A 24,841-nucleotide genomic window follows, 5' to 3' on the forward strand; every position below is an offset into this window, starting at 1 on the left:
TTTCGGAGGCAACACAAGATTTACTGATACAGTATTTACTGATACAGTAAATATAGCTGTGACGGTCCCACGCGGTTAATCCTGTCTACCCAGTACTGTATCAGTAAATCAAGCTTGTGACGGTCCCACCTGATGACAGAGACTTGTGTTGCCTCCGAAATGTCGTGATTTATTACTTAATTTATATTATTACTTTTATTAATTTTAATTGTATTATTTTTTACCTACGTGACTTTACCGAAAAAACATAAGAGAATGAATCCTTGCAGTCACGAAAGCTTCAAATCTAGAAGTGAACAAGTCCCTTAAAATAGCAAATGAACCGACGTCATTTTTATATTACCAGGTAAATAAAGGTATGAACTGATTATTTTCAGAAGCGACCTGGCCACAAAGGATAGCTCGACAAAGGGGCCTATCACGTGGAAATGTATAGCAGCAAAATTAAAATCACTGCCATCGGTCAATCCACTGCTGGATGAGGGCCTCCTCCAACCCCCCCGCCACCGCGTGATGGGAGCCGTGAGGTCTGTTGAACCGGTCTCCACCCACCGCCACGAATGGCTGCGAATCAGCCGAACTGGGAGAGCGGAGGCGTAGCGGTGAGCGCTACGCTGCGCAATGAACCTGGCGACACGAGGTAACGATTATCTTAACCGGTCCTGGGCCTTCCCTAGGTCGGCTCAGCCTCAAACAAGCACCTGGTGCGGTGCGTTAACATCGCCACTAGGGAGACAAAGTTTGACCGGGCGTGGTTGCTGGCCACTTACTCCCTCGTGTGCCGTGCCGGCCTTCATAGGTGCTCGCTAACAGCGCTTGCCCCAACAGTCCGTTACAGGCTACACAGGGGATCTTTGTTTGCTGTTGTTGACGCGGTTAATCCTGTCTACCCAGTATGCAGGCCAATTCACCGCAGGGATTCCGTGTGCAGCAGCAGCAACAACAACAACCAAGAGACAAACACCGTCAGCCCATTATAGATGTTTGTTTCAGGGTTAGATCTCGTAAATGTAAATGTGCCGTTAAACTCGCCACCACCCCGACACAACCAATGAGTAAGGTTTGTCACGTAAACCAAACGTGGCCGATTCGTTTCTCACACCGCCGTGTTGGGGAGAGGCTGTCGCCTAATGAGGCTGTTTGCTCTGATAGATTCGGGGACCGAGCTGATCACCCCGAGCTATAAGTGCTCTGATACGTGTGTAGGGGTGTTAAAGAGAGGGCCCGTTATGCATGGCAGCCTATGGAAAACAAACACAGTGGGCGGGGCTACGTAAGTGCACGAGGAGGTGCCCTCTACGACGTCCGAGCCAGACACCCTGGGGGGGGCTGGTTCGAACGTTATGATCCCCCGGGGCCCCACCCCGGGCAAAAGTACCGCAGGAGGAAGACACTGCCGAGATCGTCGAGCCCGAGACGGCTCCACAAGACATGGTGCAGCCGGGGCCTGACGCCTCCTTACCGGGGCATCGAAATGAAGAGGGGCCACAGTCAGACGCGTTACGGCTGGTTCACGGGAGGCTGGCGGAGCTGCTGTATGCCGCTGCCGCCACGCTGGAGACCATCACGCGATTGGGGGCCGGTGATCCAACACGGGGCGAGGCGAGCCAACGACCAGGGCGCCTTCCCGCCATTTCGGAGCAGTCCGAATTTGAAATTCCCGCCATCGACGCTACAGCTGTTCAGGGCGTGGCCAGCCTGAACATCCGCTCCGACATCGCCGTCGCTGGAGCTGCAGCGTCATCACCGCCGGTGGGTGCGTCATCACAACCGCGACAGGCGATCCCATCGGCCGTTCGCACCGACGCACAGCCGAGTGGTGGTGACATCTGCCTGCGGGAGTCTACAACAACCGCTGCGCTTCATCAGAGACTGCCCCCGCTGAAGGAGTTCATCGGCGCGGAGGGAGACTGGGCCGGGTTTCGCCGAAGTTTCCTCGCCCATCAGGAGATGGCGAAATGGTCCGATGAGGAGGCTCTCTGCGCGCTGCCGGCGCTCCTCGACGGCGACGCGCTCGCCGCACTCACATCGGCGCCGAGAGAGAAGCGGTCTACGTTACCGATGGCGCTACAGCTGCTGGGCGGGGTCTATGGACCATCAGCTGAATGCCGACAGCAATTCTACGACCGCAAGCGGGGTGAGAAGGAGTCACCCCTAGCATACCGGACGAGCCTCCTGGCGATGGCTAAGTCGGCCTTCCCTCGTATGGACGACGACGGCGTGGATGCTATGGTCACGGAGAAAATCCTCCTCCTGGCAGACGACCTTGACATCGCTGTCGTCGCGCAGGAGGACGCGGAAATGACATCGCTCCAGGCGGCGCGGCTCCTCCACGCAAACCTCCTGTCGCTCCGGCGAAAAGCCAGCAGGGCATCGGCGGGGCGTGCGGTGGCTGCAGCCACCCTTCCGACGGAGGAGCTCTACGCCGTCGACCACCGACGGCAACAGGCGACGGGAGCACGGTCGGGCCGGGACGGGTCGGGCCGTTCCGACCATCCGTCACCTCCGACGGCGCTCCCGCGGTGTTTTAACTGCGGCGTCCGGGGCCACGTCGCCTCGGGGTGCCGCTCTCCTCGTCAGGGCGGGACGACACCTCAACGGGACGACGGGCCTCATCACAAGCTCCACCATCATAACCCGGCGAGTCGCGGCACCCCACATGTTTGGCCCACGCACACGCCCGTCACGCACTCAAACACCGCAACGAGAGGGGGGCCGATATCGCGCACCATCACACCATCACGCACCACTCTGGGTACTCATATCGAACCCGGCCAGTGGTCCGTGCTGGCCGATCGTGTGGTAGCCGCATCGTCGGGGTCGTCGGCCGTTGTGGGGCACATCGACGGGGTTGAAGTGCGCATCCTGGTCGATACGGGAGCATCGGCGACCATTATTTCGGAGTTAATATACAATATTCTCCCTGTCCAGAGCCGTCCTTTGATGCCTGTTAACGTACCATTCTATGCGGCTAACGGGGGCTCACTTGGCATCATCGGACAAATTCGGGCCCAAATTTGTGTTGGGGAAATTAAATTGTCTGGGCCGATTTTTGTTTCCTCCTCGCTGGCGGTTCCGTGCCTGCTGGGGACGGACTTCCTGGCCAAAATGCCGATTAGGATATTAATCGACCAGGGATGCATTGAGCTCCCGTCGGGCAGACGCATGGCGTTTTTGCCATCACCCGTTACGACTCGGACGGCGTTCGCGACGGTGCCGGCATTCGTAGAGAGAACGGTGCGCGTCCCTCCGGGGGCACAAATGTTGATTCCCTTCGAACTTCGGCGACCCTTCGCTAAGGGTATTGTGGCCCAAGGGGTTCTGCTGGGGCCGTCTAGGGCCGGGGTTAGTGGACCTCATTTACTTCCGGCCCAGACCATAGTAAGAGGGGACGGTGAACCCTTCATCGCGGTCCTCAATGTGGGCTCGCAGACAGTGGTGGTCCCACAGGGAACCGTGCTTGCTCACGCAACGCCGGTGCCATGTCAGGAAACCGTCGCAAATCACGTCAGCGTTGTCCCTGCGCCGCGACCGCATTCGGACAGCGATGAAGGGTGGCTCGAGGCGCTTTGTGCGGGATCGACGGACCTGTCAGATTCAGAGCGTCAACAACTTAAAACACTACTGCGGGAATTTTCCGACGTTTTTAGTCGGAATAAATACGATTTGGGTTGTACTCACCTGCTGCGTCACCATATTGACACGGGTGACAGCGCGCCAATTCGCCAAAATCCGTTTCGGTTGAGTCCCACCGAAAAGGACCATGTCAAATCGGCTATTGATGACATGTTGGCCGCCGACATCATTTCTCCTTCCACCAGCCCTTGGGGAGCGCCGATCGTCCTGGTTAAAAAGCAGGACGGATCGTTGCGGTTTTGCGTTGATTTTCGGCGCCTTAACAAAATTTCGGTTGCTGACGCATACCCGCTCCCTCGGATGGATGAATCGCTGGACGCCTTGGCGGGGGCGCGATTCTTTTCCACACTCGATTTACTTTCGGGATTCTGGCAGCTTCCTCTGGACGATGATTCAAAGCCTAAAACTGCTTTCCGTACACCGCACGGCCTGTTCCAATTCAACCGGTTGCCGATGGGCTTACACTCAGCGCCGGCAACTTTCCAGCGTTTGATGGAATTGGTTTTGGCTGGATTGCAATGGGAGTCGTGCCTCATTTATTTGGATGACGTTATCGTCTTTGCTAAAACTTTTGACGAACATCTCCAGAGGTTGCGGGCGGTTTTCCTAAAGATGCGGGCTGCTAATTTGAAATTCAAACCCCAAAAATGCCATTTGTTGCGCGATTCGGTGCGTTATTTGGGGCACATCGTGGGACGCTCAGGTATTGCTACCGATCCCGCCAAAACGCAGTGTGTCAGCTCCTGGCCGACTCCCACCTCGGTGGGAGAGGTCAGGAGTTTCATTGGTTTCGTGTCGTATTACCGACGGTTCGTCGCTGATTTTGCGACAATTGCCAAACCCCTGCATGCTTTAACATCTAAAGGGGTTCGGTTCCACTGGGGTCAAGAGGAGGAGGCTGCTTTCTGCTCCCTTCGGGACGCCCTGGTAAAAGCCCCTCCCTTGGTTTACCCCGATTTTTCTAAGCCCTTTTTGCTCGACACCGATGCGAGCAACACGGGTATTGGGGGTGTGCTTTCCCAGGTGGTTGATGGCGTGGAACGGGTGGTCGCGTACGGTAGTCGGGTGTTGTCTCCTGCGGAGCAAAGATATTGTGTCACCCGTAGGGAACTGTTGGCAATTGTCTATTTCATCCAACAGTATCGCCCATATCTGTACGGTCGGCATTTCACCGTCCGCACAGATCATGCGGCACTACAGTATGCCCTGTGAGTTCAACAACCATCGGGACAGTTGTCTCGATGGTTGGAGATTCTCCAGGACTTTGATTTTGAAACCACCTACCGTAAGGGCGTTCGCCATACGAATGCGGACGCTCTGTCGCGCATGCCAACCACCTCCGAATGTGCATGCCTCCTGGGGTCGGGACGTTGCAGGCCTTCAGGAGACGCATCGGTTCCGGTCTTGGCAGCCACCGACGACGACGAACCATTAATTACCAATTCGATCGAACAACAGGGAAGAGATTCCCTGTTGGGGTTGCCCGTCACTGAATGGGGGCGCCTCCAGATGGAGGATACCTCCCTCCTCGGGTGGCGTCGTCGCGTCGGGGGTGCTGGGCGGGTGAAGGGTGATTCGGATGCATGGGAAATGGTGCAAGGTCTGCTGATGCATTGGGACGGGAAATCCCAGCGACATCGGCTGGTGGTCCCTTCTGGGTTGCGAGGCAGGGTGGTGTGGGCCGCGCATGAGCGCCTATTACACCTGGGGACCCAAAAGACTCTTGCACTACTACAACTTGATTTTTTTTGGCCTGGCATGACGAGGGATGTTGGGGATCTATTGGGATCATGCCCTCGGTGTGCGCAACGGAAACCGCCGGCGCGGGAGTCTAACCCGCCCTTGCAATCGATCAAAGTGTCCAGAATAAATGAGCTTGTCGCGCTGGACATTTTGGGCCCATTTCCCGCCACCCCCAGGGGCAATAGGTATTTGTTGACTGGTGTCGAGTATTTTACACGCTGGCCTATGGCCTGGCCCCTTGCCAACCAGTCGGCAGCAGCCATCGTGGAGGCCTTTGTTCAGGGATACGTCCTGGACAAAGGTGCTCCGGAGCGGCTGCTGACCGACCAGGGCAGAAATTTTTCTGGTAAATTACTCAAACAAGTCTGTGACCTCCTAGGCACGAAGAAAATTCGTACCTCCCCGTATCACCCGCAAACTGACGGGATGGTCGAGCGCCTGCATCGCACCATTACGTCAATGATGTCACAGCAGGTCTCGGACTCACAGACTGACTGGGACCTGCATATTCAAGGGGTCTTGGCGGCATACCGGATGGCACCCCATGCAGCTATGGGATTTTCCCCCTTTTACCTCATGTACGGTCGCGAACCCGACCCGCCTGTTCGCGCCCAGCTGCAGATCCCCGAGCCGCAAGGGAAAACTAAATTGGCTGACCACGTCAAATTTAATCTGGCCAAATTAACAGAGGCGCGGGATGCTGCAATGCTAAACTCGGACCTCCGTCAAAAGGCGAATGAGCGCCTCAGGCTGGGTCGGGCGCACATGATACAGTGGAAGCCGGGGGACAAGGCATGGCTGCACTGTCCCCAAGTGCCACTGGCTACCTCCTCTAAGCTCGTGCGGCCGTGGCGGGGCCCTGTGGAGGTGGTCCAAGTTTTGCGACCACAGTGCGTGCGCATTAAATGGGGGAAGCGGCGATGGTTCGTGCACCCCTCTAGGTTAAAACCCTTCGTTGCGGTACACAAACCCACTTCACACATGCGTGGCCAAACGTGTGGGGGGTCGACCGACTCATTGGGTCCGTCTCCGTCGTTCTCACCTAATGCCTTGCCGGCCGTGCCACCTCCAGGTGCATCAGGACTGACGGGCTCACGCCCGACCACCCCTCCTGGGGATACCGACGGTCGCGCGGCATCGGATGAGGACTCACTCCGGGACGGACAATTGCCACCTGACGGTCCGCCACCCGGGGTTACCCCGTGTGAGGGGCCCGCGGCAAGGACGCGCGCAAAAATGCGCAGACTGTTATGAGGCCGGAAGATGTGTACATAGGTTGTGTTCATCGTGTGTTGTGTGGGTGGTGTGTTCCCTGCCCATTGAATGTACATATGTTGGGTTCATTGTGTGTTGTGTGGGTGGTGTGTTCCCTGCCCATTGAAATGTACATACGTTGGGTTCACCTGGTGTTGTGTGTATGGTGGGTTCCCTGCAAATTGTATATAGGTTGTTTTTTTTACGGAATTCGTATTTATTCAAGGGGGGTGCGTCGGGTTGTTTTCTCTTCTTGCTGTTGCATTTTGTTGTGTTCTTGTTGCTGTTCTTGTTATTGTTGAAAAATAGTGAGGCACACGCGCGGTCAAGGTGTAAATGCACTTTTATTGTCATTTTTGTATGTTGGCAGCCGGGACGGCTGCAAGCTATGCGGGGGGGGGGGGGGGGGGGGTGATGTAGGGGTGTTAAAGAGAGGGCCCGTTATGCATGGCAGCCTATGGAAAACAAACACAGTGGGCGGGGCTACGTAAGTGCACGAGGAGGTGCCCTCTACGACGTCCGAGCCAGACACCCTGGGGGGGGGCTGGTTCAAACGTTATGATCCCCCGGGGCCCCACCCCTCAGGGAGGGGTTGGGTATAAAAGGGGATGTTCAAAGGGCTCGAGTCAGTTATGTTTTAAGCTAAGGGAAGAAGACTGAAGACGTCTTAGATAGAGCCCTGGACTCCCCTAGTTCGATGTCCTTTTCAGGGCCGGACAGGACTGAGCCAGCGGCGTGGTCCCGAAAGCCAGAGCCGGTGCTCTTGTAAGAGCTGGTCTGGAACTCCGGGTACCGGGCCCGACTTACCAGTGTCGGGCCAGATAGCCTCCCCTAGCCCAGTAGTGGAGGACTCGGGGCTAGGACAGAGCTAGCTAGGGGTGTATTCCAAGTTATACGGGTGAGGGGGCCGATACCCCCTCGAGTGTTATATGCCCACTGTCGTATTGTGAAATAAATATACGTGTGCCTCAACCTCGGCGTCAAGCGTCTTCACCGGTACTTCACGTGTATTGTGTTTGTAATGTTCGCCTTTAGGCGTTCTAACGCTGGTGTGATAAGGGCGTAAAGAAGGGTGTATCTGGTGTAGGCAAATCAGTTTAAAAAACAATGCAGCGAGTCGCCCGGCTGCCTTTATCTTCCCAGTGGTGATTATTTTTTTACACGCCGCAAACTAGGTTCTCGGTTAAGGACAAGTCAACCGTGGGGAGGCCAAGGGACCGGTTCGAATATTTGACGATTGTTATTGGTTCGTGAACGAGAATCGAATCTGTGGTCGCCGTGCTTCGTAGCGCAGTGCGCTAACCATGTTGCCACCTCTTCCCCGCCGCCCCCACAGAGACACATTTACCTGGATATAAATATATTATAACCAAATATATTACCCCCGCACTGTGATCTTATCGCGAACACAGACGCCATCGTTTTCATTTCCTTTTAGAGCGTCAAATATCTCCTTTTGTCCACGTTCTGTGTCATATTGACGGAGATATTTCTCTTTAACACACAGTAGTAGAATCAGGCTTTCGCGACCCATATTGCCCGTAATAACAGAGGTTTTAGATCGCGTAGATATAAATGCGTCGTTAAACCCGCCACCACCCCGACACAGCCAACGAGTAAGGTTTATCACGTAAACAAAACGTGGCCGATTCGTTTATCACACCGCTGTGTTGGGGAGAGGCTGGAGCCTGATGAGGCTGTTTAGTGTGATATATGAGAGGATATATGAGCTGATCACCCAGAGCTATAAGTGCTCTGATGCGTGTATTGTGTTTGTACTGTTCGCCTTTAGGCGTTCTGACACTGGTGTGACAAGGGCGTAAAGAAGGGTGTATCTGGTGTAGGCAAATCAGTTTAAAAAACAATGCATATATTATCAGAACCTGTTTGTTTGCATTTTCAGCTCAAGTATGTGTGGTTAATGTAGACAGACTTTCTTGGTTCTTTCGAAATTTAATGTAGACAGATTTAACATTTCGCATTTCGCGTAGTTATGTTATATCGGCAGATTCCTACAACATTATTATTCACCAATTACACCCCTGTACGATATAATTTCACAGATTTATAAATCACCGTACGTATCCCCTGGGACACTGCCATTTCACGTGAAATACGGTATACGGCAAGGCCGTAATTATAATATATTGGGGGAACACCCCCCCCCCCCCAATATTCACATATGCTCAAAATGTCCCCCCCAATATATTGCTATAAAATAGATTTTTGTTTATATGATTGTGTTCTTTGGTTCTTTCGGTAAAGTCACGTATGAAGATAAAATAATAAATTAAATTAAATACTAGCATACGACGTTTCGATTGCAACACAAGCAATCATCATCAGGTATAAATTAAATAGGAACACAAATCTAGTATACTTAGAAATGTAATGTAATACAACAGAGAGTCGGATAACATAACAGTCAACACCATATCTGGTTGATTACGTTCTTCCTGAGAATGCTAAATTTGAGAGAGAGATTAAACACAGAACCAGAAACATAGACAGACATATAAGCAGACAGATATCACAGAGATACAGAGAGAGAGCAAACATAGGCACAAAGAGACACTACGCCTCTGTGTCGAGGCCTTAAATAGAGAAAGGGGGGGCGGGGGCGGGGAGAGAGGGAGGGGTTAGAGAAATTAGCATGTCCATGAGTGGAAACGGTGAGTGGCAAGGTGTAAAAAGCTTGAGAGAGGGGGCAGGGGGGGGAGAGAGAGGGGTTAGAGAAATTAGCATGTCAATGAGTAGCACGATGAGTGGTACGGTACGAAAGCTATGATTGTGGTTATGGTTGTACTTTATTAATCCCTAATCTCTGCTATTACATACAATGAAACAATAAAAGATAAAAAAAAAACATAGACGTTGTAAAAAAAAAGTCCATCCTATGTGTTAGTGAATTTTTTAATATTTTAGGCAGGAAATTCGTTTTCAAATATAGATGCTTTCTCTGGGGGGGGACCCCCAGACCCTCTGGAAGATTTGGTCCCCCCAATGTTGAATCCATGGTTACGGCCTTGGTATACGGTATAAATACGGTATATCGGAGCTGGCCTATTCAGTCACGTAAGTGATCGGGAACTCGTCGGAGTATCGCTGTTCTCGTTCGACTAATTCAGGGCTCGGCATGCAGTGGCGTCTTTTAAGGACTGCTGCTTCGAGACGTTATTCATCAAGGGCCACCGTCTCGTTTTAAAATCGCGTTGCAGCTCTTAAAATATTCAAAAAGCCTGACTCTACTTGTCATTTTGGTTGCCGACACCCTGGACTAATCGTATATCAGTGCAACAACAAAATAACATTAGGAGCCGTCCATAAATGACGTCATGCACCTGGGAGGGGGGGGGGGTCAGACATTTGCGACGATGTGTGACGAGGGGGGGGGGTGAGAAATGTGATGTCACATCAAAATACACAACTTTAAATAAATATAGACAACACGTTCTACTTAATTAAATATATTCTTATCTAACCTACATAATTCATTTTTTGTCTGTCTGTCTGTCTGTCTATCTGTCTGTCTGTCTGTTTGTCCGTCTGCGTACGCTCCCTTCCGGGGGATTTAGCTCTCGGACCGTGGGGTTCGCCGAGATTAAATTTTGCAGGTGGGCACGCCCCCGGCCCGCGGTAAACTTAGGCATTTCCGATTTTTCGTCTCTAAACTTTAAATCGGACCGATTATCGATTTAGTGCGATTGCTCTTTATTTAGTTATTTATTTATTTAATATTGCCGGCCGGCGCGGACCACGGCGGTTGCCCCTGGCAACGGGTAGCAACAACTTCGCTGCGGGGTGGACGCCATTTTTAATTCCCGTTACAAATATGCGCACGCATTAACACGCGACTCTGAGGTAAATTCATCAAAGTTTCACGTCCTCTTCACTCCCCTTCCACCCCAATGTGTGCAATTACTATTATAGGGTCGGTAGATAATAAAATTATAGCGATTAGACAGTATTATTGTACATATACTCCACTCTCACACTCTCAGACTCACACACATACACTCACTCTCACACACACACATACACTCACACTCACACACAAACTCACTCTCACACTCAGACTCACACACACAGACTCACTCTAACACTCAGACTCACACACACAGACTCACTCTAACACTCAGACTCACACATACACTCGCTCTCAGACTTTCAGACTCGCACACACTCGCGGCGTTGCTCCGTGTTCGGTGGGGGGGGGGGGATGTCACGAGTGGGCGTGTTTACCTTCCCCCCACCCTCACCGATATCTTCAAACAATCGCGGAGATTCTTATTCCCGTCGAAAAGCTACGAGGTTAGTCACGCAACTTCACAGCTCAGTTAAAACATTTAAATATTTACGTTTACTATTTTGTATCACTCTTATATAGGGATTAAGTTATGTTTGATGATAGTAAATATACACTATGCACCACGATTTTTCCCTGGGTAAAAAGTGTTATTTTTATATTGCCTAAGCCTCCTAAGTATATAAGATGGCTATTATTCCCCATACATGTTGCTTTTGTGACCAGAACTTTATATAAAGGAAAGAATTACACAAATGCACACGTTTTCTCCTAGCAAAATAGGTCCATTTGTAAATATCACTGTCCGTGTCAAAAAAAATTAAGTTTGAGGGGAATTTTCTCCAATTTGTAACTTTTGAGATGTCAGCGTATAGAAAATAACACTACCCAGGGACTAACACATGTGTAGTTTTTGGTAGTGAGGGTGAGTGGTTGTTGTGAGGGTGAGTGGTGAGGGTGAGCAGTGAGGGTGAGCAGTGAGGGTGAGTGGTGATTGGTGAGGGTGTGATTGGTGAGGATGAGTGGTGAGTGGTCAGGGTGACTGGTGAGGGTGAGTGGTGAGCGGTGAGGGTGAGTGTTGAGGGTGAGTGGTGAGTAGTGATGGTGAGTGGTGAGCATGACTGGTGAGTGGTGAGGGAGAGTGGTGAGGGAGAGTGGTGAGGGTGAATGGTGAGGGTGAGTGGTGAGGGTGAGTGGCAAGTGGTGAGGGTGAGTGGTGATTGGTGAGGGTGTGATTGGTGAGGATGAGTGGTAAGGGTGAGTAGTGAGGGTGAGTGGTGAGCAGTGAGGGTGAGTGGTGATTGTTGAGGGTGTGATTGGTGAGGATGAGTGGTGAGTAGTGAGGGTGAGTGGGGAGGGTGAGTGGCGGTTGTGAGTGGTGATTAGTGAGGGGTGAGGATGAGGTTGAGTGGTGAGGGGAGGTTGAGTGGTGAGGGTGAGTGGTGAGCGGTGAGGGTGAGCAGTGAGGGTGAGTGGTAATTGGTGAGGGTGTGATTGGTGAGGATGAGTGGTGAGGGTGAGTAGTGAGGGTGAGTGGTGAGCGGTGAGGGTGAGTGTTGAGGGTGAGTGGTGAGTAGTGATGGTGAGTGGTGAGCATGACTGGTGAGTGGTGAGGGAGAGTGGTGAGGGAGAGTGGTGAGGGTGAATGGTGAGGATGAGTGGTGAGTGGTGAGGGTGAGTGGCAAGTGGTGAGGGTGAGTGGTGATTGGTGAGGGTGTGATTGGTGAGGATGAGTGGTGAGGGTGAGTAGTGAGGGTGAGTGGTGAGCAGTGAGGGTGAGTGGTGATTGTTGAGGGTGTGATTGGTGAGGATGAGTGGTGAGTAGTGAGGGTGAGTGGGGAGGGTGAGTGGCGGTTGTGAGTGGTGATTAGTGAGGGGTGAGGATGAGGTTGAGTGGTGAGGGGAGGTTGAGTGGTGAGGGTGAGTGGTGAGCGGTGAGGGTGAGCAGTGAGGGTGAGTGGTAATTGGTGAGGGTGTGATTGGTGAGGATGAGTGGTGAGGGTGAGTAGTGAGGGTGAGTGGTGAGCGGTGAGGGTGAGTGTTGAGGGTGAGTGGTGAGTAGTGATGGTGAGTGGTGAGCATGACTGGTGAGTGGTGAGGGAGAGTGGTGAGGGTGAATGGTGAAGGTGAGTGGTGAGTGGTGAGGGTGAGTGGCAAGTGGTGAGGGTGAGTGGTGATTGGTGAGGGTGTGATTGGTGAGGATGAGCGGTGAGTAGTGAGGGTGAGTGGGGAGGGTGAGTGGCGGTTGTGAGTGGTGATTAGTGAGGGGTGAGGGTGAGGTTGAGTGGTGAGGGTGAGTGGTGAGCGGTGAGGGTGAGCAGTGAGGGTGAGTGGTAATTGGTGAGGGTGTGATTGGTGAGGATGAGTGGTGAGTGGTGAGGTGAGTAGTGAGGGTGAGTGGTTGTTGTGAGGGTGAGTGGTGAGAGTGAGTGGTGAGGGTGAGTGGTGAGCGTGAGTGGTGAGGGTGAGTGGTGATTGTTGAGGGTGAGTGGTGAGGATGAGTGGTGAGTAGTGAGGGTGAGTGGTGAGGGTGAGTGGTGAGGTGGGTGAGGATGAGTGGTGAGTAGTGGGTGAGTGGTGAGGGTGAGTGTTGAGTGGTGAGGGTGAGTGGCGGTTATGAGTGGTGATTAGTGAGGGGTGAGTGGTGAGGGTGAGCGTGAGTGGTGAGTGGTGAGGGTGAGCAGTGCGGGTGAGTGGTGATTGGTGAGGGTGTGATTGGTGAGGATGAGTGGTGAGTGGTCAGGGTGAGTGGTGAGCGGTGAGGGTGAGTGGTTGTTGTGAGGGTGAGTGGTGAGGGTGAATGGTGAGGGTGAGTGGCGGTTGTGAGTGGTGATGGGTGAGTGGTGAGGGGTGAGCGTGAGTGGTGAGGGTGAGTGGTGAGGGTGAGTGCTGAGTGGTGAGGGTGAGTGGTGAGAGAGTGGTTAGTTTTGAGGGTGAGTGGTGAGGTTGAGTGGTGAGGGTTAGTGGAGAGTGGTGAGTGGTGATTGGTCAGTGGTGATTGGTGAGGATGAATGGTGAGTAGTGAGGGTGAGGTTGTGTGGTGAGGGTGAGTGGTGGTTGTGACGGTGAGTGGTGAGGGTGAGTGGTGAGGCTGAATGGTGAGGCTGAATGGTGAGAGTGAGTGGTGAGTGGTGAGGGAGAGTGGTGAGGGAGAGTGGTGAGGGTTAGTGGTGAGGGTTAGTGGTGAGGGTGAGTGGTGATGGAGGGTGGTGATGGAGATTGGTGAGAAAGGTTGGTGAGTGGTGAGTTGTGAGGGTGAATGGTGAATAGTGAGTGGGAGTGGTGAGTGGTGAGGATGAGTGGTAAGGGTGAGTTGTGAGTGGTGAATGGTGAGGGTGAATGATGAGTACAGTCAATATGCACTGCTGTTATCATACCAGGTACCACCACTACAATATGTACTCCTCTCATCATAGCAGATACCACCACAGCAGTATGCACTGCTGTAATCATAGCAGGTTCCACCACAATATGCACTGTTGTCATCATAACAGGTACCAACACAGCAGTATGCACTGCTGTAGTGACAGCAGGTACGACCTCAGTCGGTATACACTGCTGTAGTGATAGTAGATACTGCTATCGAGTTGGTAGATACCGCTATAGTAAATACTAAAACAGTCAGTATATACCACTACAGTCAGTCAATACTGCTACAGTCAGTATATACTACTATACAGTCAGTACATACTGCTACGGTGAGTAGCTACTAGAGTCAGTAGATACTATTATAGAGTGAGTAGATACTGCTATAGATTTTGTAGTTACTACTATAGTCAGTGGATACACTATAGAGTCAGCAGATACTATACAGTTAGTCGTTACGAGTATATAGTCGGTAGATACTACTGTAGGCCCAGTAAATACTACTATGGTCAGTAGTTATTACAGTCACTAAATACTACTACACAGTCAGTAGCTACACATGGCTCAGTAGATACTACAGTACAGTCAGTAGATACTACTACAGAGTCAATAGATACCACTTCCTCTGTTGTATGTAAGGTGTTGTTAGTATATATACCTACGAGGGGTAAAGATATTTTTGAGGGGGGGGAGACCACAATTTTCGGAAACATTTTAACATCAACTATTTACCCCACACTTTCTACAACTTTTTGGACTTGTGAAAGCCTCTTATATATTTGTTGGTGGAAAAATGTACAAACAGCCCACCGGGCTTTGACAATACCTTAGTATCTGTGTATATATATGTAAGGTTTTTAAGAAAGATATTTTTCACCCGGGCAAAGCCGGGTACTTCCGCTAGTCTTATATATAAAGTCTCCGCGCACGCGCGCTTGCGGGAGATTTGGCTCTCAGACGGTGGGTTTTAAATCTAAAAAAAGTTGTCAGCCGGCACGCCCTAAGCCCCGCGGTGGGAATAGGCTATTCCGTTTTCACGTCCGTAAACTTTAAAGTCGTTTAATTAACGATTTTGTGGCATTCTATTTTAATTATTTACTTATTGCACAACATCGACCGTACCAAATCACGACAATTGCCTGGGGGGGGGCGGACCCTGCCAAGTGATGCGCGTTCGGTCGAGCTCACGGGAGACATTTTATTTTAGGCGTTTAACATGAAATAAATATACACATCACGCTGCGGATTTTTCTTCACAGTCTCATGTCCTCTTCGCCTGCCCCATAGCCAACACGATGCGTGCAGTTACTGCTATTAAGTCCTTAGATATTAATATTATTAAAGCGCTTACATAGTATTATTATAGCTCGGGCAGGGGGATGGTGGGGGGCGGGGTAGCGGCCCAGCCCGCAGCCTGGCAATGTCTCACCTTCTCCGGCTTGCCAATCTAGGCGAGGCCGCAGGCTCTGCAAGGGACGAGGCGTCACCACGTCAATATAAAGTACAATTTTATTGAATCTTTCGCTAATAACTCAGGTTTATTGTTTACTATTATTAAACAAATAAGTTTATAAATATTACAAACATTATGTTTGTGTGCGAGAACAACTCTGCTTCATTGTTTACTATAATCAAACTAATACGTTGCCTAATATTACAATCATAATGTTTGTGTGCAGAAAACTACATCTTCATTCTTAGGTTGCTAAATATTTCCCTTATTGTGTGCCTTTTTACGACGCTGCGACGGTGTACTGCCATTCTGTGCTGACGACTGCTGATTCCTTAACGTCAGTGCACTGCCACTCTATTATGTACACTGTTAATTTTGCTTTTACCCATTATGAGTGAATGCTAGTCTATAATCTGTTGCCTGCTTCTTTACCTCACTAAGCGTACTGCCAGCCTTTCATGTCGACTGTATCCTGCTTTTTCAGCTGCAGCCTGTATTGTCAGCTTTTTGTCGCCACTGTAGCCATGCTTATGTCATTGAGTCGGCGTACTGCCAGTCTATAATCTATACTATAGCCTGCTTCTCAACGTACCTGTGCTTACTGCTGCTATTTAATATTCACTTATTTCAGATAATTTCTACTATGCATTTCTATTGTTTCGATTGCTCACGTCCTGCAATTTACTGATACGTAGTAGTTCGATGCTGATAGCTGTGCCATCATCGGGGATTGCTGTGCACGTCGATGTGTGTGTTTCAGTCCATATGTGTGTGCGTGTTAGTCGATGTGTGTGCATGGCTCCATGTCAGTGTGTAAGTCAATGTGCGTTTGTGTGTCTATGTGTGTCAGTCAGTGTGTGTGTACGTCCATGTGTATGTATGTGTCAGTCCATGTGTGTGTGTTAGTCTACATGTGTGTATAAGTCCATACATGTGTGTGTGTGTCATTCGATGTGTGTGACTTGATATGTGTGTTACTCCATGCGTCTTTATCTAAAGTATATGTCTGTGTATGAGAGTCCATATGTGTATGTGTGTGTACGCCAATGTGTGTCAGTCTATGTATGTGTTTGTGAGTCTATGTGTGTGTGAGAGAGTTGCTGTATGTGTGTACGTCGATATGTGTGTGTGACACCATGTGTGTGTATATCTCAAGTGTATGTGTGTGTCAGTCCATGTGCATGTGTGTTAGTCGCTGTGTGTGCGTGGCTCCATGTTAGTTAGTGTAAGTCCATTTCTTTGCATGTCTGTTGGTCCGTGTGTGCGTCTTAGTCCATGTGTGTGCTTTATTGACCTGGTCAAGGCCTATGATACCATCAGTAGGCCTGGCCTCTGGGTTGTTCTTCGTGCTTTCGGAGTCCCTGACCCTCTGCTCACGATCCTTAAGGACCTTCATGATGGTGAGCGGCCCCGTATCAAACTACGTGGCCGTGAGTCAGAGACATTCCCTTTACACCGTCGGGTGCAACAGGGATGTCTGGCTCCCACATTATTTTACATATAGTTTTACCACGTACTTCGGAGGAATTACCATCTGCTACAGATACAATGAGAGGCTGATCGATGCCCGGGTGCAGTCAAGGGATGGCTCCCTATTGCTCAACCACGTTATGTATGCCAATGATCTGCTAACTGCTGCTCACTCGGAGGAGGAGTTCAAGGTGCTGCTGCTGCTGAACCTGGAAATTGCCACCAAGAGGTGGGGCCTTACGATCAGCCTCTCCAAAACTAAGCACCTGCCTGGGTATTTTGTACCATCGGACACTCCACCCCCACAACTCCCAATTGGTGATGGGGCAGTTGTGGAGAGAGTAGAGAGTTTCCCATACCTGGGCAGTGTGCTTATGACCGGCTCCAATTTAACAGCAGAGGTCTCACTCCGAATCAGTCCAGCCACATTATCTTATCATTGGTTGCGTAACACTGTGTGAAAGCTACCTGGTCTATCACTCCGCACGAAGCTTCAGGTCTTCTCGGCCACAGTCATTCCCTCCTTTCTCTACGCTTGCTCAACTTGGACCCCCCTAATGGAACATTTTCGCCATTTAGAAACATTTAGGATGGCCTGCCTACGATCCATCCTGGGTTTAACCAGGCTGCATTGTGTGAGGAGCTCACAAATCCTTGAAAGATGTGGACAAAGTCCCATCGGTGACCTCCTCCGGCAGGCAAGGCTGCGTTGCCTGAGTCGTGTAGCCCGCATGGCCAGCCACCGTATGCCTAAACAGCTTTTGTTCGGCCGGATCGAGGGGGCTAAATGGGCGCGGCACGGGCTAGAGAAGACATGGAGTGATGTGGTACAGGAGGACGTGGAGCTGAGTCGACTTGCCGATGACTAGTACCAGCCGTGTCAAGATCGGCCTCTGTGGAGGAGGCTCCTGAAGGACGCTACAGGGCAGTTGGAGGCAGTCGCCCTCCAATAATAACGGAGGGTGGAGGAGCGACGCTCACAACAATGAGCGGAGCGCCGGGTGCCTAAAGCACAGCAAGTTGCCACAGTAGGGGGCACAGGTGGTGCATCATCCAGTCATCTCAGTCAGTCGACCTGTGCCATCTGGGTCTGCCCCGTGACCTGCCAGTGAGCGTTCGACTCTTCACGTGGCCTCAAGGTGCACATAGCCTGGCACAAGTGGTTGTTGTTGTTTCGTCAATGTATGTATGTGTGAGTGCATTTGTGTGTGTAACTTTGTGTGTGTGTGTGAGTCCATTTGTGTGTGTCACTACATGTGTCTGCCTTCTTCGCCCGGGCAACGCCGGGTACTTACCGCTAGTACTTTTTAATAAATGTGTTATCCTACAACGTCAGAGTGCAGCGCCATATTAAATATGCACTCCAATGATAATAGTTTAAAGCGATTTGAAGTATTATTTATTTTTGAGGGGAGGGCAGAGCTTTGTGACATTCATATTTGAGGAGGGTCTGACGTTTTGTGACGCCGTGTGACGATGGGGGGGAGGGGTCAAAAATTGTCAAAAATCGCGTGACGTCATTTATGGACGGCCCCTTCCAGTTGATCATTGATTATCTGACTGCTACCAACATGTTCCGGCTGGTCCCGGGCAATCCGGGGAAATCGGCAAACACCGCTCCAAAGGTCGTTAACCCAGTCCCGGCGATCGGCACCGTGGAGCGCGATTAAAAAAACATAGATACTGTACGCTTGATTTCAGTCTTAAATATTTTATGCACTACATTATACACTACACACAATTGAAAACATTTAAATACTGCACGTAGATACATCACCCAATGGAGATCTACTGTTTTCAAATAACAAGATTTGGTCCAAGAATCGACCCATCGTTCTCGAATCTAACGTGTTGTACACATGTATATAGACACATACATAAAGTCGACGATGCAAAGATTGAATACACGCACACAAAATACAGCCGCTGTCAGCGAGTCGCCCGGCTGCCTTTATCTTCCCAGTGGTGATTCTTTTTTTTTATACGCCGCAAACTAGATTCTCGGTTAAGGACAAGTCAACCGCGGGGAGGCCAAGGGACCGGTTCGAATATTTCACGATTGTTATTGGTTTGTGAGCGGGAATCGAATCTCTGGTCGCCGTGCTTCGTAGCGCAGTGCACTAGCCATGTTGCCACCTCTTCCCCGCCGCCCCAGCGAGACACATTTACCTGGATATAAATATATTATAACCAAATATATTACCCCCGCACTGTGATCTTATCGCGAACACGGACGCCATCGTTTCCATTTCTTTTTCGAGCGTCAAATATCTCTTCTTGTCCACGTTCGGTGTCATATTGACGGGGGTCTTTCTCTTTAACACGCAGTAGTAGAAGGAGGCTTTGCCCGTAATTACAGAGGTTTTAGATCACGTAGATATAAATGCGTCGTTAAACCCGCCACCACAACCCGACACAGCCAATTAGTAAGGTAGTCACGTCAACAAAACAATGGGCCGATGAGCGACTATTCTTTGGGTCTTTCGGTAAAGTCACGTAGAACATTTTTTTTTTACAAAAATAACTACGACGTTTCAATCGCAACACAAAAGCAATCGTCAACCTACGTGACTTTGCCGAAAGACCCAAAGAATATGAATGGCTGCAGTCACGAAAGCTTTAAGATGAGTGACTAGTTCAGCACGCGTTCGCCTGCGTGTTGGAGAGTAAACCCACTACGACATTTAACATTCGAGTCCAGCGACGTTTCGCCGGTAATTTATCACAACAAGCAGCCTCATCAGACTACAGCCTCTCCCCAACACGGCGGTGTGAGAAACGAATCGGCCACGTTTTGTTTACGTGACAAACTTTACTCGTTGGCTGTGTCGGGGTGGTGGCGGGTTTAACGACGCATTTATATATACGCGATCTAACCCTAACACAAACATTTATAATGGGCTGACAGTGTTTGATTCTGGGTTGTTGTTATTGCACCACGGAATGCCTGCGGTGAATTGGCCTGCAAACTAGGTAGACAGGATTATTCGCGTCAAAAAAGCAAACAAAGATCCCCCGTGTAGCCTTAACGGACTATTGGGGTAAGTGCTGTTAGCGAACACATATGAAGGCCTTCACGGCACACGAGGGGGTGGGTGGCCAGCAAAACCACGCCCGGCCGCCTTTGTCTTCCCAGTGGCGATGTTAACGCACCGCACCAGGTGCTCATTTGAGGCTGAGGGGAGGCCCAGGACTGGTTCAGATAATCGTTACTGATGTTGGTAGCCGTGAGCGGGAATCCACCTCGTTTCGCCAGGTTGGTAGAGGTGGCGTAGCGCTCACCGCTGCGCTACCGCTCCCCAATTAGGCTGATTCGCAACCATTCGTGGCGCTGGGTGGAGACCGGTTCAACAGACCTCACGGCTTCCATCACGCTGGGGGGGGGGGTGGACGAGGCCCTCATCCAGCAGCAGAAACTGCAGCAGCAGCAGCAACTACTGCAGCAGCAGTAACTGCAGCTCCCTTTGATGCTGTTAATCCTGCATAATGCACATGCATATGCAGTACTAATCACATTCCTGCATTTCCCATAAATATGCTAAATTCCTTTTGATATGCAAATTCCTTTGTCAATGCGCCCAGCTTATATATATGCTCCAAGCTCGTGTGCTGTTTCATTCAGACTCTGTCGCCTCGACGGACCTGGTTTTCACCTGAGGACGGCTGCTTGCGTTGTGGCCGAAACGTCGTGAGAATTGTTTTATTATGTTTTATTTTTATTATTTTATTACTTCCCTTCTACGTGACTTTACCGAAAGAACCAAGAAGATGAATCCCTGCAGTCACGAAAGCTTTAAATCGAAATTCATACTTTTATTTACCTGGTAATATACAAAATTACGTCGGTTCATTTGAATATTTTAAGTGACTCGTTTACCTGTCCTATACTTTGCACTCCTATCGTGTTTGTGTGTATTTGTGTTTGTTGTTGTAACGCTCTGACCCCGTGTCCCTACTGGACATCTGTGAAAAAAGAGCTTCATTGCAAATCCGATTTCTCCTCCAGTAAAAAATAAAGAGTCTGATTCCTACGATTTGAATCACGCGCAGCCCGTGTTACGCTACCCCACGTGCAGACAATGCACCATGCAAACCACACACAGGTGCAGATTACCCATTCACCACTATGGGTCGTAATGGGCAGTGGTGGAGGCGAACACTCATTTTAAATTATTATCTTCACAGTGCACAAGACAAAGATCCTCCTCTAGCCTTAAATCGACTGTTGAGACAAGTGCTGTTATTGAGCAGCACATATGAAGGGCATGCGCTTAACCTTAAACAATGCGAATTCAATCCCCGATTAAGCTTGGAGAGCTGAATGGAGTTCTAAATAACTCAAACAAGCACCGCCTTGTTGGGAAAGACCCAACGCAGACGATCCCTTGGGTTAATCTTCCACGAAGCTCACGGTCCACCCTAAACCCCATCCACTGCACAAACCATGGCAGCAGATGCGGATTTACTTCCGTTTAACTGATGCACATATGGAAAAAAATAAACTCTCCAGCAGTAGTGTGCGAATGTGATCCATAAATACGAAGAAGACATCGCAGCGATGATGATGATACACAACTCCGCTGCTGCTCCTGACGCGGTTGTTATATATCTGGCTTGACCACCTGAATGTGAAATTGTAGCTGCTGTTCCGGATCCACATCAGCAGCCGTACGAGAGAAGAGCTATAATGGCCGACACGGAACAAGACGGCGTAGGTGGCCACGACACCACGCCTGGTACTTATTTCGGGCGGAATCGACGTAGGGGAGTCCCAGGAATGGTTCAAATGTACACCACTGGTGTTGTCCCGTGAGCGGGGATCGAACTTGGTTCGTAGCACAGCGCACGACCGCTCCCCACCACACTGAACTACAACCTTTTATTTTACCAGTTAATGTCCCACTGAGCTCTGTAGCTCTTTTTCAGAAGCGACCTGGCCACAAATGAGAGCTCATCGAATGCTATCATCCTGTGGGTATTTATAGCAGCAGCCAAATCATCTCAATGAGCGACGTCGATTCTAAACGTGGAGGGGAAAACCGGAGAACCCGGATAGAAAAAATCCACGAAAGCACAGTCAGGAGAGGCAACGCAAACTCCAAATATACAGCAGCAGGCGGCAAGGTTGGGATCGAACCCACGCCCTCCTGTATACCAGGCGAGGCAGTTAACATCTCACCACCGCGGCGCCCTTTACGCAAACACTCTAAACACCACGCCCGGCCGCCTTTGTCTCCCCACAATGCCGATGTCTGCACGCCACACAAGGTACTACTTGTTTAAGACCGAGTCGAGCCAGGCGAATGTGAATATTAAGAGAACCCGTGTACCCTACCTTACACGTGCGGAGTGACGATATCGGTCCTGCGGCCGTTCTCAGATTGTGTAGTCACTCACGGGAATTTGCATTCGCCTGGTTACGCGTGGAGGTGAGTGGGGTGGGTGGTGGATGTGGTGGGGGTGAAGGATAGGTAAAGGGTAGTGGTGGGGGTAGTGGGGGCAGTGATGGGGATAGTGGGGGGTGGAGGGTAGTGGTGGGGTGGGGGGGTAGCGGTGGGGGATAGTGGTGGGGGGTAGTGGTGGTTGGAGGGCGGTGGTGGGGGTAATGGTGGGGGTAGTGAGATTGGAGGGTAGCGGTTGGGAGTGGGGGACAGTGGTGGGGGTAGTGGGGGGTGGAGGGTAGTGGTGGGGGGGGTAGTGGTGGTGGGCGTGGGGGAGAGTGGTGGGGGGTGGGGGGTAGTTGGGGGCGCAGTAGTTGGCACGCTGCCCAACGAACCTGACGACCCAAATGCCCTCACGGACAACTTCCACCGGTGACGATTATCTAAATCGGTCCTGGGACTCCCCTAGGTCGACTCAGACTAAAATGAGTACCTGATGCCATGTGAAGTAAACATCGCCACTGGGGAGAGACAAAGACGGCTGGACATGGTGCTGGCCACCCAACAGTGCCGAGGCTACATAGGCGCTGCTACTCGTAAAAAGCACTTGCCCCGGCTGTCTGTATAGGCTACACGGGGGATCTTTGTAGTGGGGTTGTGGTTAGTCGTGGGGGAAGGAGTCTGTCTCCGTTGTGAGTGAAGCTCTCACCTGTTGTTTGAAGGGCAGATACGGTCAGATGTTCACGAAAAAACACGTTCATTTAAACTCGCTAAGTGCTGCACTCACTTGAAACAGAATCATAGTGTTTATTTATCTTGGAGAAATCTGATGAGCCGTTAAGCTTATTTTCACAGATGCCCAGTAGGGCCGGGTAAGGACGTTGTAACAACAAACGGTACGTGAACATTATAGGAGTGCAAAGTGTAGGAAAGTTAAGCAAGTCGCTGAATAAAAATAAAGTATATGAGTACAATTTGTATAAATTCTGGGCTTCTGCTTTCATGTGCGCTTATGCAGCCGTCTGGAACGCTCTTCCCTTCCGATATTCGGAAGCCACTGGAGCTATGCACTTTTAAATCCAATAAATTGACGAACAAATGTATTACTGTTGTGTTTAGTTTGTTGTCGTTCCGCCCGCACCTCCGATTAGCACGATTGGCTACTTATTGTGCAAAATAATGTCAACTTCCATACAACTATATACCACAATACACACTAGACACTACACACACTACGCTATACACTATACTACTGCATACCAAACTACTATACGCTACATTACTATACTAAATTAAAACCTAATTTCTTTAAAACTGCTTATTGTGTTTAGTTGAACACGTAGGCTTTCTCGACCATTATCATCCATAAGAGGTTTTTTGGGTTAGATCGCGTATATACAGGGTGTTTAAATTTTCCCTTTTTTTGCTGCGCTTTTATGACGCTGCGACGGTCTGCCAGTCTGTGATCTGGCCATGTACGTCCATGTGTATGTGTGTGTCAGTCCATATGTGTGTGTGTGTTAGTCTACATGTGTATGTAAGTCTATACATGTGTGTGTCACTCGATGTGTGTGTGTAAGTCAATGCGTTTGTGTGACTCCATATGTGTGTGTTCATCCATGTCTGTGTATTTCAAGTAGCTGTCTGTGTCACATCTGTATGTGTGTAGGGCTGTGTGTGTCAGTCTATCTATGTGTGTCTAAGTCCATGTGTGTGTGTCTTAGTCCATATGTGTGTGAGTAAGTACATATGTGTGTTTACATCAATGTGTGTGAGTCCACGTATGTCTGTGTGTGAGTCGCTGTATGTGTGTACGTCGATATATGCGTGTGTAACTCTATGTGTGTATATCTCAAGTGGTTGTCTATGTGTGACAGTCTGCATGTGTGTGTACGGCCATGTGTGTGTCACTCTATGTATGTGTGTGAGTCGCTGTATGTGTGTACGTCCATATCTGTGTGTAACTCCATGTGTGTGTGTATCTCAAGTGGATGTCTATGTGTGTGTCAGTTCATATGTGTGTGTGTAAGTCGATGTGTTTGTGTGTGTGAGTCCATATGTGTGTGTGTGTCTGAGTCTATGTGCGTGTGTGTTAGTTGCTGTGTGTGCATGCCTCCATGTTAGTGTAACTCCGTTTATTTGCGTGTCTGTAGGTCCATGTGTGCATCTTAGTCCATGCGTGTGCTTTATTGACCTACTCAAGGCCTATGATACCATCAGTAGGCCTGGCCTCTGGGTTGCTCTTCGTCCTTTCCGAGTCCCTGACCCACTCATCACCATCTTTAAGGACCTTCGTGATGGTGAGCGGCCCCGCGTCTAAGTACGTGGCCGTGAGTCAGAGCCATTCCCTTTACACCTTGGGGTGCAACAGGGATGTCCTCTGGCTTCCACATTATTTTACATATATTTGGACCACGTGGTTCATCAAGCCTTCAGTGCCTGTACCGGAAGAATTCCCATCTGCTACAGATACAAAGGGAGGCTGATCGATGCCCGGGTGCGGTCAAGGGATGGCTCCCTATTGCTCAACCACGTTATGTATGCCGATGATCTGTTAATTGCTGCTCACTCGGACGAGGAATTCGAGGTGCTGCTGCTGAACCTGGAGCTTGCCACCAACAGGTGGGGCCTTACCATCAGCCCCACCAAAACTAAGCACCTGCCTGGCTAATTTGTACCATCGGACACTACACCCCCACAACTCCCAATTGGTGATGGGGCAGTTTTGGAGAC

General features: G+C 50.3%; 1 protein-coding gene across 1 annotated transcript in view; it reads right to left on the reverse strand.

Annotated features, from left to right (window-relative positions):
* LOC133339418 (uncharacterized) overlaps positions 1-22,170 on the reverse strand; it is a 46,311-nt gene extending 24,141 nt beyond the window's left edge. The window contains exon 1 of the mRNA XM_061547566.1: positions 22,063-22,170. The gene's annotated coding sequence lies outside the window, so the exon portion shown is untranslated. The remainder of the gene's footprint in view (positions 1-22,062) is intronic.
* Between the last annotated feature and the right edge of the window lie 2,671 nt (positions 22,171-24,841).

The sequence above is a fragment of the Lethenteron reissneri genome, unplaced genomic scaffold (assembly GCF_015708825.2).
Source record: "Lethenteron reissneri isolate LAM-NWPU_2019-01 unplaced genomic scaffold, ASM1570882v1 scaffold_1864, whole genome shotgun sequence".
In the NCBI taxonomy this organism is placed as follows: domain Eukaryota; kingdom Metazoa; phylum Chordata; class Hyperoartia; order Petromyzontiformes; family Petromyzontidae; genus Lethenteron; species Lethenteron reissneri.